This window comes from Lepus europaeus, chromosome 13, assembly GCF_033115175.1.
Source record: "Lepus europaeus isolate LE1 chromosome 13, mLepTim1.pri, whole genome shotgun sequence".
In the NCBI taxonomy this organism is placed as follows: Eukaryota; Metazoa; Chordata; class Mammalia; order Lagomorpha; family Leporidae; genus Lepus; species Lepus europaeus.
The window spans coordinates 65,545,412-65,562,075 of record NC_084839.1 but is presented as its reverse complement, the minus strand read 5'-3'; the positions used below and the strand labels follow the sequence as shown (position 1 = coordinate 65,562,075).

The following is a 16,664-nucleotide window of genomic DNA, read 5'->3' as shown; positions in this document are numbered from 1 at the left end:
ATCGCGGATGTCAATGCCAACAAGCAGCCAATGCAACAGGTTGTGAAGAAACCCTATGACACTGATGTGGCCAAGGCCGAGACCCTGGTCAGGTCTGATGGAGAGAAGAAGGCATGTGTTCCACTGGCTCCTGATTATGCAGCTGTGGATGTCACCAACAAAACCGGGATCACCCAAACTTATTCCAGTAGGCTAACTTTAAATATATGGATTTTTTTTTCACCTTAAAAAAATAAAAACAGGGCTGGCACAGTAGCATAGCAGGTAAAGCTCCCTGTGATGCCAGCATCCCATATGGCCGCCAGTTTGTGTCCTGGTTGCTCCACTTCTGATCCAGCTCCCTGCTAACGGCCTGGGAAAAGCAGCAGAGGATGGCCCACGTGCTTAGGCCCCTGCTACCCATGCGGGAGACTTGGATGAAGCTCCTGGCTTTGGCCTGGCCATTGCAACCATGTGGGGAATGAATCACAGGATGGAAGACTCTCTCTCTCTCACTCTCTCTCCTTATCTAACTTTGACTTTCAAATAAATAAATTTTAAAAAATTTTAATTAAAAAAAATCCAACTCAAAGAAGCTGAGAGTAGATTGGCTGCAGTGACGGAGAGAATGGAGAGATGAAGTCACAGGCACAAAGCCTCACTTAGACAGGAAGAATCAGGGTTTATTCTCTGAGATCTTCTGCACGGTGTGGTGAATACAGTAAGCCATAATGTGTTACAGACTTCAAAATCACTAAGACTATAAATTCCAAACATTCTCATGGAAAAAATAAGTATCTGAGGTCATAGATTTGTTAAAAAGCTTGATTTAATTATTCTACATGGTGGTCGTATGGTAGAACACAGCCTGTAACCCATAAATATATACAACTGCAAGTTGTCCATTTACAATTCTAAATATTAAGATAAAATATAGAAAATAAAGCACAGGCCAGTGCCGCGGCTCACTAGGCTAATCCTCCGCCTTGCAGCGCCGGCACACAGGGTTCTAGTCCCGGTCGGGGCGCCGGATTCTGTCCCGGTTGCCCCTCTTCCAGGGCAGCTCTCTGCTGTGGCCAAGGAGTGCAGTGGAGGATGGCCCAAGTGCTTGGGCCCTGCACCCCATGGGAGACCAGGAGAAGCACCTGGCTCCTGCCATCAGATCAGCGCAGTGCACTGGCCGCAGCGCACCAGCCGCAGCGGCCATTGGAGGGTGAACCAACGGCAAAAGGAAGACCTTTCTCTCTGTTTCTCACTGTCCACTCTGCCTGTCAAAAAAAAAAAAAAAAAAAAGAAGAAAAGAAAAGAAAGCACAGGAGGACAGGAATTTGCACTGAGTCAGTGACAAAGTGACAGTAACCCGGCTGCCAGGGGTGCCGGCAGTTTTGCCTGTACGTAGGAGTAGACACAGTAGGCAGCTCTATCCTTTCCTTTTGGCTCTAAATGCACAAAACCATCACCCCTGTTAGCCATGAGGAAAAGTAATTCTCCCCAGATGAACAGGAAGTGTGGCTTGGTTTTCCTACGGATGGACACAGGCTCCACCTCGGTGATCTGGAAGGGGGCAAGGAGTGAACACCGCCCTCATCAGTGTCTCCTTTTATTCTGAGGCCGCCTGCGCCCTGTAAATACTCAAGTCACAGCTGCGTGGGCAACTCCTCACCCTGGATCAGCGCTCTTCCCTCACTGGGCTAGGACAGGGGTTGGTCCCCACATCTTTCCAGAACGCAGGCTGACCTTGGCAGAACACAAAAACACAACTGTTCAAATTCTTCCGCAGGGAACTTGTGACTCACTAGGGGAACTTGCTACTTCTGGTGAGCCCAGTTTTTTGTTCAAAACCTCATGAAGCCATGGGGAAGAAAAAGAAGAAATCAGGACAAAAATCAAAAAGACTAGGATTGCCTGAGCTAACATCAGCAGCTAATAGGAAGTGAAACTAAGTTAAGGCAAATGTAATGCGTGTGTGTGTTTTGTGTGGTGTGTGTGTGTGTGTGTGATAGCAGGGAGATGAGTTCTAGCTCTCTGTCAGTGAGGTCTGACATGGGAGCTGGGAGGTGGGCCAATTACGGTCCCACTCTTCCCCTCGCCAGCCACAAGGTGTTGGGGTGGGAACCATGGTGGCAGAGTGGAGTCAGGGAGAGGGGCTCAGGGGTAGAACCCTGACAGAAGTGCATGCTGGGAGTAGATTATATACATTTTTTGTTGACACACAGAGGAACGGGCATTTGAAATAAGAAAAGACGCAGAGAGGGGAAAGCTGGGAAGTGAGACAGAGAGCATGCGCTGTACGACCAACCTCTCTTGCTGTAAAGCTGATGCCGACACAAAAACGCTGCCCAGAGTGGGACGGGCTGCTTTGTTCACCCTGTCTGTTGACAGTCTCTACCCACACTGTGCAGCACAGAGACACATGTGGTCACAGAACAACTGAAATATGGATAGAAAGACTGAGAAACTGCATTTTAAATTTCATATCTTAAACTCAAATGTTATAGTTGGTGCAGTATAAAATATTTCCACAACACACACAACTTCATTGCTTCGGCAAGGCTACATTTCACTTTAATGGCTGTGTGTATAGCATGCATGTCAAGCTTCCGGCAGCTTTTCTATTACACGTAATCACTAATCTAGTTGGTGCCAAGAGATTTGTTCACTTTGATATTTTTTCGGGCACTAAGGGGATATTTTATTTCATGTTTAAGCAATAACTTGTTTATTTATATTTATTTGAAAGGCAGAGACAGAGAGAGGGACAAAGACAGAAATAAAGAGGTCTTTCATTTGCTGGTTCACTACCCAAACAACCTCAACAGGCAGGGCTGGGCCAGGCCAAAGCCAGGAGCCTGGAATTTCATCCAGGTCTCCCACGTGAATGGCAGGGATCCAAGCCCTTGAGCCACCCCCTGCTGCCTCCCAGGAAGCTGGAAGCTGGCATGAGGAGTGGATCCAGGACTCGAGTCCATGCACTCTGATTCTGGTTGTGAATATCCCAAATATTGTCTACCACTGTTCCAAGTGTCCATCCCAGATGCAATATTTTTTAAAGACTCTCTCTCTCTTTTTTTTTTTTTTCATTTGAAAGGCAGAGTGGCATAGAAAGAAGAGAGACAGAGGGATCAAGAGTTCATGGCCGGCGCTGCGGCTCAATAGGCTAATCCTCCGCCTTGTGGCGCCGGCACACCGGGTTCTAGTCCCAGTTGGGGTGCCGGATTCTATCCCTGTTGCCCCTCTTCCAGGCCAGCTCTCTGCTATGGCCCGGGAGTGCAGTGGAGGATGGCCCAAGTCCTTGGACCCTGCACCCGCATGGGAGACCAGGAGAAGCACGTGGCTCCTGGCTTCGGATCAGCGCGGTGCGCCGGCCGCAGCGACCACTGGGGGGTGAACCAATGGAAAAGGAAGACCTTTCTCTGTCTCTCTCACTGTCCACTCTGCCTGTCAAAAAAAAAAAAAAAAAAGAAAAAGAAAAAACAAAAAGAAAGAAAACGAGTTCTTCCATTTGCTGGTTCACATCCCAAATGGCTGCAATGGTTGGGGCTGGGTCAGGCCAAAGCCAGAAGCCAGGAACTCCGATCATCCTTTGCTGACTTCCCAGGTGCATTAATAGGGAGACTGATGGGAAGTGCAGCTGCCAGGACTCCAGGGGGGCTCACATGGCATGCCGGCATTGCAGGTAGTGGCCTTGACCTGGTGCAGCACAACTCTGGCACCCTAGATGCAACATTTTAATGTGTTTAACTTGAACACAGTTTACACACAGCATAAATTATAGTGTTATCTGCCTAAATTATTTGGAATTACATTTACTTATTATTTTAATTATAATTATTTTCTAGTTAGAAAAAACAAATAGGGAAACATTTTCAAATTAAGGCTAAGCTTGTTCCTGAAGAGGAACTGAGTGGAATGGCAGAAGCATTATGTCTGGCTCAGTAAAGAAGAAGAGACTGAATTGCCAAGGGAGGTAGCGACTTTATTTAACTTGGACAAATGCAGTTTTAAAAGCATTAGACTAGGGTGGCGTTTTGGGGCAGCAAGTTAAGCTGCCGCTTAGGACACCTGCATCCCATATTGGAGTGCCAGTTCCAGTCCCAGCTACTCTGCGTTTGCCATCCAGCTTCTTGCTAGTGTGCCTGGGAGGTAGCAGATGATGGTTCCTGCCACTCACGTGGGAGACCCAGATGGAGTTCCTGGCTCCTGGTTTTAGCCTGGCTCCAGCCTAGCTCAGCCCCTGCTGCTTCAAGCATTTAGGAAGTGAACTAGCAGATCAAAGATCTCTGTCATTTTGCCTTTCAAATAAATCTTAAAAAAAAGTGACATTTTGCTTCAAAGTCAAATTCTTCCAAAAAAATGAATTTGTCTTTCAAAATGAATGCAAGTATTAAAAGAAAATTATTTTGAGGTACTTGAGTCAGTTACTGAAAAAAATTTAAGGATGTTCCAAACAACTTGAGTATGTAGATCTATATAGCATCTGGCTTTATTTCTGTTTTAGCAATCTCAGGCTTTTATCATGCTAGCAATGAAGCATGGGCCCTGGCAGTTAGTGCTAATTCATTTGTCAGTAAGTTGCCTGGGTGATGGAGAAACTTGTTTCCCAGACCTCACAGAATGTTAGTAAACGTAGGATTTTCTACTGCAATGCTAAAAATAACACATATTCCCCCATCTACCAATGAGAAAAACAGACTTGCACAGGATTTAGAGACTGGGAGGCCTTCGCCATCTTCTATTTCCTCCTTTCATTTTACTTTGTGAAATGTTAAATCAACATTAAATACTGAAAAGGAAACTTTAAAACAATGTAAACTTACCATTAACTTTCATTTTCTGTCTGTTCCAGTCGTTTAGCATGGCTTTATAGATATCCACAGTTTGTGTGTGTGTGTGTTTTACATTTTTGTGTTTTACTGCCTCCACTTAATTTTACATTCACGATCACCAAATTTAACATCTCACTGAATTTATACTCTTCCTATCATACTGATAACATTTCCTCATTGACCCTACTATTGGTTATCCAGAATTTTTATGCCATGACCACAATCTTTATTATTAGCTTTGTAGACATTTTCTTTTTTTGATTCATCCCTGGAAATATTTTTTAAAAATTATTTATTTGAAAGGCAGAGTGACAGAGAGAGAGAGGGAGAGGCAGAGAGAAAATCTTCTACCTGCTGGTTCACTCTGTAAGTAACCACAACAGCCAGAGTTGGGTGAGAACAAAGCCAGGAGCCTGGTATTTCATTCAGGTCTTCCAAGTGGGTGGGAGAATCCCACGCACTTGGCCATCTTTTTTTGCCATCCCAGGCTCATGGGAGCCAAGTCAGAAGTGGAGCAGCAGGCACTGGAACCGGCACTGCAATACGGGAGGCTGGTGTCCCAGGCAGCGGCTTAACCTGCTGCACCACACCGGCTCCCTGCCTTTTCTACTGGTATTCTTCGTGAGCTGTGGGTTTGCATTTGGGGCCCATTTTTAGGATTTTGGTGCTTTACCAACATTTTTATAAATTTTACATATATTATAAAACTTGATACTTTATATCTAAAGCTAACTATAAGTATGTTTTCCAATTTAATATTCTTGTTTTAGTTCTATAAAGCCTCAATTTGGAAGAAATATTTTAAATCTTACCTCTATATCTTTCCCTTTGTATTCCTTCTCCTATTCCTTCAATGGTTAGAAAATCTCTTTTTTGGTGAAACACTCATAATTTTGAGCTGAGTGGTGATTAGGCGTGCAGGGGTTCCTTTTATTAATCTTTCACTGGGAAGAATATAGGAAAATGTCCATCATAAAAACTGTTTAAAAAGCTTCTCTCTGCCCCATTGCTAGAATACTTATTTTGTGTTACTGTACCAGTTTTTCCTCCTAACCCTTTCATTTTACAATGGAGGAAACGCTTGCCTATGAGGTTGAAGTAACTCGCTACACATGAGTCATCTTGTTCCCTTCCTCCAACTAAACTTAGCTACAGCCTGTTCTTTTTTAGACATGGTAAAACACCCAGAGGCAGGGCTAGCTGGGGAGGGCTAGAACTGAATCACAGAAAGCCAGGCTGGTAGATCCCAGGTGCCTGGCACCGAGTCCTACACACTCACACCCACCCTACCGCATACCACACGGCAGGCCAGGGTGCACTGAGAAACGTCCACAGCCGGCTCTCCCATGAGAGAAAACCCTGATGTGCAGCCATTCTCTGGCATACATGTTTCCATCGTGACTGATTCAAGTTGCTGACGGCTGGCACTGAACATGGAGTTGAAAACAGATGGGCAGTAACATATCACGTTACACTATTGCCACTACACAGACCTAATAGTACAACTAACCTCCATAGCATGGATCATGTAAAAGGCAATAAAAAAATTAGACAATGGTAAGCTGAAAAAAAAATTTTTTTTTTGACAGGCAGAGTTAGACAGTGAGAGAGAGAGACAGAGAGAAAGGTCTTCCTTCCGTTGGTTCACCCCCTCAAATGGCCGCCACGGTCGGCGCACTGTGCCGGTCCAAAGCCAGGAGCCAGCTGCTTCCTCCTGGTCTCCCACACGGGTGCAGGGCCCAAGCACCTGGGCCATCCTCCACTGCCCTCCCGGGCCACAGCAGAGAGCTAGAATGGAAGAGGGGCAACTGGGACAGAATCCGGTGCCCCAACCGGGACTAGAACTTGGAGTATTGGCGCTGCAGGCAGAGGATTAGCCTAGTGAGCTGTGGTGCTGGCCTGGTAAGCTGTTTTAAATATAACTTATTTGTAAATAGTTGTACTTAATATGACTTTTTAAATCATAAAGTCACATAATTTAATTTTAAATAATGGCTATATTTAACAATCAGCTTGAGAAACCTCTAGAAAATTAAAAATCAGCTCTCACAGCTGACACACAGACATTTCAGGACACTGCTGGGAGACAGACAATAGGGAAAGCAGAATTTATTTATTTATCTATTTAAGGATTTGTTTATTTATTTATTTGAAATATGTTACTCATTTATTTGAAAGGCAGAGTTACATAGAGAGGTTCACGGGTCCACTCTCTAGATGGCTGCAATGGCCAGGGCTGGGCCAGGCAGAAGCCAGGAGCCACAAGCTTTATCCGGGTCTCCCATGTGGGTGGAGGGACCAAAGCACTTAGGTCACCTTCCACTGCTTCTCCCAGGCCATTAGCAGGGAGCTAGATTGGAAGTGAAGCAGCCTGGGCTTGAACTGGTTCCCATATGGGAAGGTCATCCAATGCTGTACCATATATCAGAACTTTGCTCCTTTTTAAGCTGACTGTAGGATTTTAAGACCAACATTTAGGGCCACCACTAGTGCCCAGACAACAACCTTGGCATGTAAGGGAGGGTGCACAGTCCTCCCTCCACCTTCCCACTTCCAAAAACCAAGCCCATCCACAGGCACTGACATACAGAAGACCAGGTGACTCCACCCAGAAAGGGACAGAGCGGGGATCAGTAGGGCAGCTTTAATAGGGAGCACAAAAGAACCCGGAAGGGGTGAACTGTGCCACACACAACAGAAATCCAACCCTATCATCTCTCCCACAAATCCAAATCAGTATTTCAATCCCAGAGAAGTTCACGTGACTCTCATGTGCTCTGGAGAAGTTATGCTAGTGTGCTACCCAGACCAACACCAACACCATCATCTTCCCCAGGGACCTTGTTCCAAGAATAAATTCTTGGCTCTCTCCCAACCCAGGCCTAGAGAATCTAAAACTTCTGTGGGTGAAGCCCAGTGATTCGGGGTTTAGGAGGCCTTCCAGGTGGTTCTGATGTATTCTGTAGCTTGAGAACCCCGGTTCTATGTTAAGAATTCTAGACTCCAACTATTGATGCCTAAAAAGGTCCCAAACCACCCCAGGGATGTTTCATAAGTGTAGACTGCCATTTGTGAGTTTACATCAAGTATAAGGGAATAAGGGAGAGAAGGAGAAATTACATAATCAGAGGGTGGGGGTCATAACACTTTTTTTTTTTTTTTGACAGGCAGAGTGGACAGTGAGAGAGAGACAGAGAGAAAGGTCTTCCTTTTGCCGTTGGTTCACCCTCCAATGGCCGCCGCGGTAGGCGCACTGCGGCCGGCGCACCGCGCTGATCCGATGGCAGGAGCCAGGTGCTTCTCCTGGTCTCCCATGGGGTGCAGGGCCCAAGCACTTGGGCCATCCTCCACTGCATTCCCTGGCCACAGCAGAGAGCTGGCCTGGAAGAGGGGCAACCGGGACAGGATCGGTGCCCCGACCGGGACTAGAACCCGGTGTGCCAGCGCCACAAGGCGGAGGATTAGCCTAGTGAGCCGCGGCGCCGGCTCATAACACTTTTGTAAAAATACCAGTACAACCTGACTCCAGAAAAGTGTTTGCCATATGTCATGTAAGCAGTAGAGTTCTCAAAACCAGCCACTGCAGCATGCATTATTCTGGGCAGGCTGCACCTGCTAGTTTACAGTATCTGTCAACTTCCAAGTTAATTTTTGTCCCCATACATGGAGCTGGCATGGGGTACAGTGGAGGTCACTCAGTGTCATGGTGCCAGCTGAGAATCCAGAAAAAGTGCTGAGTTTCAGTCGCTGTTCTGGCCTCCAGAATTGCCCCAAGCTAGGAGAGCTGGCTTATTCTGGCACAAAACTGGGATAGCATCACTACTGTGCAGGACTTCTGGGAGAATTAGCAGTAATCACAGCTCCACTATCATCTCCTCCCTTCTTAGGATAACTTTCTTTCTGTTTGGGATTGGGTTTCGTAAACCATGAAGGTGGGCCAGTCACTAGGAGGAAATAATGATTAGTCCAAGGCAACCCCATTCCAACACCCATGAGGGCTGAAGAGTGGCCATGTGACTACTGCCAGCCAAGAGAATGAAGGATGATGGGGCTGGCACTGTGGTATAGCAAGTAAAGCTGCTGTCTGCAGTGCTGGAATCCCATGTGGGCACCAGTTTGAGCCCCAACTGCTCCACTTCCGATCTCGCTCCCTGCTAATGCACCCAGGAGAGCAGCAGAAGATGGTCCAAGTCCTTGGGCCCCTGCACCCAGCTCCAACTATTGCAACCATTCTCTCTCTCACTCTCTCTCTCCCTCACTCTCTCTCTCTCTCTCTCATCTCTCTAACTCTACCTTTCAAATAAATAAATAAATGTTTTTTTTAAAAAGAGAGAAAGAGAGAAAAGAACAAACCTGCCAAGAGTCTTCTGAGAAAGAATTGCCCTCAGGTCAAAAAGAGACTCAGCCTGCCAAGTGCCCCCTTTCTTCTGGCCTTACATGTTGGCAGGACACAATGTCTGCAGCTACAGCCTCAAAATGACTCTAATTAATAAATGCCCACCATGCTATCCTAGAAAAGTTCTCAAACTCAAAGCATACAAAAGTCACCTGGGAAGCACTGACAAATACCGAGGCTGGATTACAATTCGCAGGCTATAGAAGATGATCCATTCGCTCAGCATACCTTTGGTGAGCAACCTGCTATGTGCTCAGCACAGTGCTTGGCTAGAGGATAGGCAGGCATGGTACCTGCCCTCAGGGGAGCACTGAGCCAAATGGAGGAGACAGGCCGTGATCAGACACCAGTAAAGGGATGTTCCTGGGGTGAGGAAATCTCAGAGAGCGACAGGTGCACGTAGCAGAGGCCCCTAACCCAGGTTAAGCCAATCAGGGAAGGAGACAATGTCAAGATGAATGTTAGTGAGTTGGCCAAGCTTAGGACAAGGAAGCACAAAGACATGTTTTCAGCTCCCAACTTTGGCCTGGCCCAGCCCTGGCCATTAAGGGCATCTGGGGTCTGAACCAGCAGATGGGAGATCTTTCTCTGTCTCTATGTTTGAACCTCTCTCTCCCTCTCTCTCTCCCTTTAAAATTAATAAATAAATAAACTTTTTTTAAAAAAAAAATGAAGTAACAGCAGAAGTGGAAGCTAAGCAGTGCTCATTAAGTGCCTTCATGAGCACCGTGGAGAGGAGTAAGGAAGAAAAAGTTAGAAGCTGCTACTCACCTTCCCCGGAGAGAAGGTTCAACCACACACAATGAGAACTTGAACTTGTTCTCAGTAGGCACAGGGCCCCTCTGTGGGAGCTTCTGGTCATGGTTTGATATGCTACCTCTCCAGGGAGCAAGGGGCTTACAGGAAGGACCTGCACAGTGAGTCAGGTGGAGTGATGCTCCTGCTCTGTTACAGGTCACTCTTCTCACACTCTGTGTTGTATCTAGGCCTAAAGAGTTCATGGGGACAGGGGCTGGGGAGGCGGGATGGGGAAGATCTTTTACACAGTAATTCTCTGTCTGCCTTGTAGCTGTCCTTTATCCCTGCTGCTGACTGTGAATAACATGCTTACTCTGGAGACTGGCATTGTGGTGTAGTGGGCTAAGCCTCTGCCTGCAGCACCAGTATCCCATATGGGCACCAGTTTAAGTCCTGGCTGCTCTACTTATGATCTAGCTCTCTGCTATGGCCTGGAAAGCAGAAGACGGACCAAGTGCTTGGGCTTCTACACCTGCAAGTGAGACCTGGAAGAAGCTCTTGGCTCCTGCTCCTGGCTCCTGGCTTCGGATCAGCTCCTCTTGCAGCCATTTGGGGAGTGAACCAGAGGATGTCTCTCCTTCTCTCTATCTGTAACTGTGTCTCTCAAATACATACTCTAGAGGTTTTGTTCCTGTAGAAAGACAGACACACACAGATACACACACACACACGAGTTCCCATCCACGGGGTCACTCCCCAGATGCTTCAGCGGTCAGGACTGCACCTGTTCTCCTCTAGTTTTCATGTCAAGCAGTCTGGACCAAGAAGTAGCACTCAATTTGTTGACTTCAAACAACCTGAACTTTCAAAAATAATTCTTCAAAGGTGGTGGTTTACGTTCCCATAGCAAAAGTTCTCAGTCCAGTCCAAACACAAGCAAACATTAACAAATCACTCTCATTAAAACCAACAACAGAGGCAAGTGTTTAGCCTGGCGATTAAGACACTGGTTTAAGAGGCCCATGTCCCATACTGGAGTGCCTGGGTTTGAGTCTCAGCTCTGGCTCCTGATTCCAGCTTCTCCTAGTACAGATGCTGGGGGTCAGCAAGTGATGGCCCAAGTGATTGGGTTCCTGCCACCCATGGAGGACACCAGGGTTGACTCAACTCCCAGCTTTGATGGAGCCTGACCCCAGCTATTGCAGGCAGTTAGGGAGTGAACCAGTGGATGGGAGTTCTCTGTTTGTCTGTCTGTCTCTCTCTTTCTCTGACGTGGTGTAACTAGGTAGTTAGTGTAGGACAGAGTACACTGGAAGCCCCTGCAAGCCCTCAGTCTAATGTTATCCCTGTACCTGTCCATCAAAACACTCCCTTTCCAAGGATACACTGTTTCATCCAGGACCTACAAGGGAGGATGCAATGAAAATATCTATATTAAGCTCTACATGGAATTTATGGAGGTATCATAAGATTCCCGGGTGGTTTCATGCATGTAGAGGTAACCATCCCCTACCTCGCTCTTTTTTTTTTTTTTTTTTTAAGATCTATTTGTTTATTTAAAAGGCAAAGCTACAGAGAGGCAGAGGCAGGGAGAGAGAGAGAGAGGTCTTCCATCCGATGGTCCGCTCCCCAGATTGCCACAACAGCTGGAGCTGCACCCATCTGAAGCCAGGAGCCAGGAGCTTCTTCTGGGTCCCCAACATGGGCTCAGGGGCCCAAGCACTTGAGCCATCTTCTACTGCTTTCCCAGGCCACAGCAGAGAGCTGGATCAGAAGTGGAGCAGCCGGAACTCAAATTGGCACCCACATGGGACATCAGCACTGCAGGTGGCAGCTTTACCTGCTATGCCACAGCACGGGCCCATATCCCCTACCTCTCAAAAGAGGCAATGACTGGGGAGAGGCCCCTCTTTCCCAGGGGACCACAGCAGGAGATTCTCTATTCAGGTGCTCTTTCTCTTCCCCCTCCCCACCACTTATCCTTTTGGGCAATCCTTATAATGGGTATTTCTCCATGTGGGGCAACCCACACTCCTGCATGTATGTGCTCACTTTCTCCCCTTGTGAATACATCTTGTTACCACTGTACATACTTTATATGTCTGCACTTAGAATGCTTATCTTTGTGTGAGGCAAAGAGCTGGAGAAAGATTAGCACATACCCATGCCCACATCTCTACCTCTCAAACAAATAAATAAATTCCAAAAATAAAATAAAACCAACAACAGGGGGCCGACATTGTGGCATAGCGGGTAAAGCTGCCACCTGCAGTGCCAGCATCCCATAAGGGCGCCAGTTTGAGACCCGGCTGCTCCACTTCTGATCCAGCTCTCTGCTATGGCCTGGGAAAGCATTGGAAGATGGCCTGAGTCCTTGGGCCCCTACACCCACGTGGGAGACTGGCTTCTGATGGGCTCAGCTCTGGCTGTTGGGGCCAAATGGGGAGTGAACCAGCGGACGGAAGACCCCCCCCCCACCTCTCCTCTGTGTAACTCTGACTTTCAAGTAAACAAATAAATTTTAAAAACAAACAAACAAACCAAAAAAACGCCAACAATAGGCCTCAGATAGAAATCCTAAGTCCTTGGCCAGCACCGTGGCTCAACAGGCTTGTGGCGCCGGCACCCCAGGTTCTAGTCCTGGTTGGGGCGCCAGATTCTATCCCAGTTACTCCTCTTCCTGTCCAGCCCTCTGCTGTGGCCAGGGAGTGCAGTAGAGGATGGCCCAAGTGCTTGGGCCCTGCACCCCCATGGGAGACCAGGAGAAGCACCTGGCTCCTGCCTGTGGATCAGCGCAGTGCGCTGGCCGCAGCGCGCCAGCAGCGGCAGCCATTGGAGGGTGAACCAACGGCAAAGGAAGACCTTTCTCTCCGTTTCTCTCTCTCACTGTCCACTCTGCCTGTCAAAAAAAAAAAAAAAAAAAAAAATCCTAAATCCTAAGGGGGTTTCTGTTTAAGTTAAAAAACAAACAAAAACTCTTTAGTTGGAGCTGTCACTCTAGAGGTGTTAAATACTGTAAGATGATGCAGTGAATTGCAGAGAGAAAAAACTGTTGTCAATCAAATCACAAAGGAGAGGTAATCAGTACAATAAGAACTATTCTTCAGAGGCCAGCGTTGTGACAAAGTGGGTAAAGCTGCTGCCTGCAACATCCACATCCCACATGGGTGTTTGTTCAGGTCCCAGCTGTTCCACTTCCAACCAAGAAAATAGCCTAGGAAAAGCAGCAAAGAATGGTCCTAGTGCTTGTGCCTCTGCTACCCTCATAAGAGAGCTGGAACAAGCTCCTGGCTATGGTCTGGCCCAGCCCTTGGCCACTGCAAGGAACTGGGGACTGAATAAGCAAACGGAAGATCTCTTACTCTCTAACTCTTTCAAATAAATACATAAATATTTTTTTAAAAAATATTCTTGAGAGTTGGAAGGCTTTATTTAGCACTTACCCCATTACTTAGAGTGTATAACATAATGACAGGCCTAAGTTTCCTTGGAAAGGTCACGTTTTTGCTACTGTTTTATTCGATTTATCAAGAATGCATATGCTGGACTAGTGTTAGGGTATGGGTGAGTTAAGCTATTACTCATGATGCTGGCATCTCAAATTGGAGCGCCAGTTCAAATCCCAGCTGCTCTGCTTCTAATCCAGCTCCCTGCTAAGCACCTGGGAAAACAGTGGAAGATGGTCCATGTACTCAGGTCCCTGCCACCTGTGTGGGAGACCCAGACAAAGTTCAGTTCCAGGCTCCTGGCTTTGGCCTGGCCCAGTCTCTGCCATTGTGGCTATTTGAAAAATGAACCAGCTGATGAAAGATATCTGTCACTCTGCCTTTCCAACAAATAAAAATAAATTAATTAAACATCTGAAAAGAAAGAAAGAGAAGGGCTGCTGGGGCTCTGCAGAGACCCCTCTGGTAAGACAGCTCTCACCAGCACTAAGATCACCCAGCCTATGGGTTCAAAAGCCATTTCCACAGATTCAACTAGAAGCCACCATTCAAAAAACTCCTACCCAGCTCTGCCCAACACTACAAAGAGTAAGTGCATTTCTTTGCCTGCATGCCAAGTCCCTCAAGAATGTAGGACCACTGAGGTGCACCCCCACACTCCCCATCATCCTTCCCTTTCTTGTCAAAACAGCTGCACTCTTCCAACCGTATTCCACACGTTGGCTTGTCAAAAAGAAATTTAAGGAGGGGAAGAAAAACATTTGATCAAATTTTAGTTAATAAGCCAGGGTAGGCGGCTGGCCTAACGGTAAAACGCTGGTTAAGTCATCTGCATCTGGTTGATACAAACCTCCAGCTCCTGGCCCCGTTCCCTGCTAATGAGACCTGGAAGGCAGCAGTGATGGCCTAAGTCATTGAGTTCCTGCCGTCTATTTGGGAGCCCTGGACTGAGCTCCTGGCCCCCAGGTTTGGCCTCAGCCTAGGCTCAGCCATCACAGAGGATAGGAGATCTTCTCCCTCAGCCCCCTACCATCAAATAAGCTAACTGCAAATAAATAAAGAAACCAGAGAGCCACAAATCCAAATCCCAAATCACTGTGAACCAAGCACTGACGGAGTCACAGTAAGACAGCGAGGCTAAGAGAACAGGTTACAGTGCCCGGCAGCTGGATGTAAGCCTCAGTTCCCCAGTGGTCTGACCTTGACCAAGGATCGTGACTCTGCCTTGGGATCCTCCTCTGTAAGGCAAGGTTCATAAGTGCCCAGAAGACTGTTACTCAGAGTCCCTCAGGGAGGACCTATCAAACTGCCTCCACTGTGACTCTAATTGCAGGGAAAACAAACCCTCAAGGGCTAGGTCTGGTCCAAAGGGCAACACAAAGCCCACGCAAAACTTGCAGCAGTTTCTCGTTTTAGATTTGTAATGCATAGAATTTTTGGGTTCTACTCCATCATATATATCTGTGATTGTTTTACTTATAGAAGCATTTTTAACCTCAAATATTTAGGAAAAAGCCCCCCCCCACTGATTTATTCTGCAGCTTCAGGCTCTCCCTGGCTCATCCACCATCCCCAGGGCCTGCCACGCCCCCTGACCTCCCTTGGTGAAGAGCAGGCTTAGTCCACAAGGTGAGACTGGGAAGATGAGCATCTGTGTGTGTGTGTGTGTGTGAGATTCTGCCTTTCAAATCAATCAATCTTACAATAAATGAGTGGCTGGACATAAACAAAGAAAACATGCCACAGGACAGGAACCCGGGGACAGCTGGGAGGCTCATCTTATTCCATGGATGGGTGTGGTCTGGCTTCACTGTGCCTGTTACTCTCTCAGCTGCTTTCAGAGAAAAATGCTCCCTAACCCAATACAAGGAGGCCTAGGAGGAAACTGCACAGTTTGGGCCCTGCCCAACAGTTACAGCAGTGTGGGTGTTCTCACTTGGCTCTCTGTCATCTGAGAATTCCCTGGCAACTAAAGAGCCATCCACAGAGTTTCTTGCAAATGTAAGAGAGAAGTGGGTGTCTGGGAATGGATAGGCAGTGGGGTGGATAACTCAGAACACAGCACCCTACTCATCCTCCCCACCCTACTCATCCTCCCCACCGGCAGCTGGAGCCAGCAGACGCCCAGTTTTGACGAATGGTGCCAGTTACTCCCGGCCTACAACGCTCCAAACAGCTCACGGAAGGCAGGCATCCACTTGGGAAGCACTTGATGGCGACAGAGGGTTGAAAACCAACCTTCTTGGGTCCCCAAGTCTCCACCTGATCAAAATCAGGACAAAAGGGCTAGATGGCTCCCCTGGCAAGTTAAGGACCTCCTAACAGTGAGATTCCTTTGTGCCAGGCCCTGGGCTGGAGGCATTAAATAAAAGGGGAGGAGTGAAGGCGAGTAGAAACTAGGAGAGGGCGTGCTTTTCCTAACAGGAGCAAAGAACAGATTTTAATATAAAACACGCAAGCCTTTCTTTTCAAACGCCTCAGCCCAGCATGCGGACTCAATAAACAACCGCTGTGTTCTCCGACTGGCGTCCCGAGCGCAGGGGGCTGCTCTGGGGGCCTCGGGACGGTGCCCGCGGGTAAGAGCCGCCTTCGCCTCGCTCTGGTCCGCGGGAGCGAGTCCCGGGCCAGCCGCGCCCGCCCGCAGGCCGGCATCGGGCACCCGCTCCTGGGCGCGGCGCGGGCCGGGCGCCACCGCGAGGCGCTCCCGCGCGCGGCGCCCAGACCCTGAGCCCTGCGCCGCGACCCGCAGCCCCCTTACCTCTGGTGCGGAGACGGGGCTGCGCCGGTCCTCTGCGGTTCCACGCAAATCACACCCTCGTCGGGGCTTGGCAGCGGGTCTTATCCCGGACGGATCCGCCCCACTGTTGGGTGGAGACTGAGCCCGAGTTCCTGGTTGTCCCTGTGCTCACGGGACCGGAAAGTCCCTCCCGGGAGCAGCAGCGCACCTGCCGGGAGCCCTGGGAGGGGCCAGCCTGGGCCCCTCATGGCTCCGCTTGGCATGTGTCCGAGCCCGGGCCTCGTCCCTCTGCCAGGATCGCTCAGTCGCCCGGCCCCGCTGTGGCCTCTGGGACCCTCGAATCAAAGTTTCCTCCTGGCACCCCGCACTCCCTGTCCACAGCAGGCCCACGGCAGGCCCACGCCGGGCCCGTGGCCTTCAAGTTGGAGCACACACTCCAACAAAGTTGCCAGCACTTCCACCCCTTCCTTGTGCGGGGTCCAGGAAGGGGTCCAGGAACCCCTTGCAGCACGCCGTTCTCTCTTCACCTGAGTTTAGTACCT

General features: G+C 48.4%; 1 protein-coding gene across 2 annotated transcripts in view; it reads right to left on the bottom strand.

The window, feature by feature from the left end:
• The window catches only part of ANXA4 (annexin A4), a 76,403-nt gene extending 60,141 nt beyond the window's left edge, over window positions 1–16,262 (bottom strand). For both annotated transcript variants that reach the window (XM_062209581.1, XM_062209580.1), the window contains exon 1: window positions 16,144–16,262. The gene's annotated coding sequence lies outside the window, so the exon portion shown is untranslated. The remainder of the gene's footprint in view (window positions 1–16,143) is intronic.
• Window positions 16,263–16,664: the final 402 nt, after the last annotated feature.